We start from the raw sequence: 3,333 nt of genomic DNA on the forward strand, positions 1-3,333 counted from the left end.
GGTTATTCTTAACAACTTATATTAAAATCAGTAAATTAGCACAAAATATAACTGCCTGTGATGGGCACAATTAAATAACACAACTAAGATATATATGACGGTAGTATCTGTTCCCGAAAGAACAGTTACCGTAGATGACCATGCAGCTTTGCTAGAATGAAATGATAATTAAATGGACACCCTAGATGCAACCAGGCGTTGATATACTTCATTGGGGACATGTTGAAAATGTGTGCCCCGATCGGGACTCGAACCCGGGGGGATCTCCTGCTTACAGGGCAGACGCTCTATCCATCTGAGCCATCGAGGGCACAGAGAATAGTGCGCCAGCAGGGACTTATCCCTTGTACGCTCCCCGTTAGACGCACATTCCCAACATGTCCACACCACTACATTCGTAGTGCGCCTAACTCGTACAGGACTTGGTAGATTAATCTGCCACGAGTAATGAATATGATGGCCAAACATCTATTAGGCTGTGGTTTCACTGTTGTTGCACTAACTTATCAAGATTTCTAGAAGACGATATTATTACGAGAATCAACGCAGAAGAGGATGGCATAAGTGGTGAAGACACTGAAGAAGAGAAGGAAAAGAAGAACCAAGGATTCCAAGAAAGAAGATTTATTTCATCATCGCAGAAGAAGTCGGAAATAAAAAAAAAACAGACCATATTTAGAACAATCTAATAGACGAAGCAGTCTCATTAAGATGACGCAAACACTCTGCCATTTCTTCAAGCTGCGTGCAAAGTTGTTTTCCATCTTAATTTAGGTAGAAAAGAAACTCTGACATTTGCCTTCTCTATGGACTGTGATGCGAGTCGAGTCGAAATTGTTATTGTTCGTGTGAACAACTGAAAATAGTTTCGTAAGTGAGCTTTAACAGTGTAAGGGCTGAGACTGGAAACATTTTAATTTAAAATTAATAAAATAGATGATTCGCCATTAAAGCGTGTAGTCATACTGACTTCGCTCTTCAGATTATAAACTTGTGTCCGCGATGTAGCCCCTCCCCATTCCTCTCCAGGGGTGCACTCAGCCTCGTGATGCCAATTGAGGAGCTACTCGACCGGCTAGTAGCGACTCCGGTCAAAGAAAACCATCATAACGACCGGGAGAGCGGTGTGCTGACCACACGCCCCTCCTATCCGCATCCTCAGCTGAGGATGACATGGCGGTTGGATGGTCCCGATGGGCCACTTGTGGCCTGAAGACGGAGTGGGTGCGTGCGTGCATTCCTCTCCACACACAACCATCTCCCCCAACATAAGGCATTTCCGTATCCTAATCAGAAACAATTTTAAAGTTTTAAAGTGATTACTTCGCGATAGAGATCAACAGCAGAGCCGCCAGGGAGATTTAATTTAAGTTTTGGGTGGTTAATTTTCTAGTTGGCGAAATAGTATCTGCCATTTTGCTGTGGTCCAGCAATATAAAAAATGGCAGCATCCCAGCTGCAGGAAAGAGTTGCCTTCAATCTGGTGCCGCACAAACTGAGCCGTTTCTTAGCGTCAGAGTTTATCAACCACCCCGTGTCTTTCTTTCACATCCAATAAAACAGAATCTTTGACTAATTGAGTAAACATAGACTGAATGAGCAGAACAATGTTGACATTTTCTAAAAGAAATCATTAACAGTATTTCATAGTATATTTGTAACATTAGCCGCAAGGAACTCTCTTTCACATTTAGATTTTGCAATTGTCAATATAAGTCGCATAAAGTGTGAATTAAGAAGGGACCGGTTGGCAGAACACGTTCTCAGGCATCAAGAAATCACCAATTTAGTATTGGAGGGAAAAGCGGAGATTAATACTCGTAGAGGCAGACCAATACACTTAACAAATTCAGAAGGATATAGGTTGCAGAAGTTACTGCAGATGAAGAAGCTTGCACAGGATGCATCAAACCAGTCTCTGGATTGAAGACCATTCTGTGGATTCATGCTCGTGAGGAATTATTGTAAAATGTACCTGAGGGTTGAAATAACCCCAATAAATATGCGAAATATGACTTCACTTGGTATTTTAACAAAACATAACAAGTAAAAGCAAATGAGCGTTCAAATAATTCCACTACACATGTGAGAGCCGATTTAAATGGCATTTTAACAAAACGTAACACCTAACGGCAATTCTAGTCTTAGACTTTGTTCAGAAGTAGTTGTATTCAGTGAACTGTCACCCTATACCACTATAACCTTATTGTCGTGTAGCTAATTTATGTGACAACATAACGCACGTTAAGTCATTACAGTATTATGTTGAGGTAATGGCTCAAACTGTCATACATAAATCACGTCTGCAGGTACAATTGCTCGAAACTACACACACTCATCGGACTGATTGGCAGAACTCTCCCACGCTACCGAATTTGTCCATCACTTATGAACATATGTCGCGTAAATTACCCAGACAACATTACCTCTTCGTTGCACTATGCCTCAATATTTTCAACACTTAAGGCGACTCTTTCAGATGTGGTTACTGGAATTAGTCTTACCCATGAAAAGTAACTTTTCTTCGTTGCATCCATAGGAACATCGATTCTTTCTGTTGTTCTTACCAACAAATAAATGTTTAAAAATAGGGCAAACAAGTACTATTTAAAGTTCCAGTGCAAAATGTAAGCAAACAGCATTAATATTACTAACGAGGCGACTACGCCTGCTTGTCATCAGCGATTTCGTACAAATTTATGATACCTTCAGTGCTTGGCCAGACATGGAAGTGGGAGCTACAGATAGCCAAAAATATTATTTTTGGCGCGCGTCGTGGGCCATTTACGTTGGCGTACTTTCCAGACGGTGGTTGGCACAGGGGAAAAAATACAGAACAGTAATCTGTAGTTGCCTAAGTGGAAACATTTTTCATTTTTTCTTTAAATTTTCACTTTAACTACACTGCAAATAAACAGACGTATTGCTCAATATATTGTATTTCATAATATTTTCATGAAAGGCGTGGAAATGAAAATTTGGGATTTTAAATAAATTTCCAGCAACGAATTGCAAGGTGTACACGAGAACTTCATATATAACATTAGATACTTTCATTGTTTCACAGCTGATGATTTACCCGTGCTTAAGTGGTAGTTGTAAAAACAGGAGAAGCAGTAATTTCCTTGGTATCTTGCACGTTTTCTAAACGCCGCATTTTTACAATTGCATGTTAGTTTTAGAGTTTATGTAGAAGAAGAAATTTGATTTGCATTGACAAAAGGTTCCTCTTATCGCATAGTGTGAGAGCAAACCGCGCCTTACACATGATTTCACCAAATATTGGCACTACAATGTATTTTGATACAGTCTCCTTGAGATGTGATCCATTTT

At 40.0% G+C, this 3,333-nt stretch overlaps 1 non-coding gene across 1 annotated transcript; it reads right to left on the reverse strand.

The window, feature by feature from the left end:
- Positions 1 to 233: 233 nt before the first annotated feature.
- Trnat-ugu (transfer RNA threonine (anticodon UGU)) lies at positions 234 to 311 on the reverse strand. Its single transcript has one exon. It is a non-coding gene; the product is annotated as a tRNA-Thr (tRNA).
- Positions 312 to 3,333: the final 3,022 nt, after the last annotated feature.

The sequence above is a fragment of the Schistocerca serialis genome, chromosome 4 (genome assembly GCF_023864345.2).
Source record: "Schistocerca serialis cubense isolate TAMUIC-IGC-003099 chromosome 4, iqSchSeri2.2, whole genome shotgun sequence".
Classification (NCBI taxonomy): domain Eukaryota; kingdom Metazoa; phylum Arthropoda; class Insecta; order Orthoptera; family Acrididae; genus Schistocerca; species Schistocerca serialis.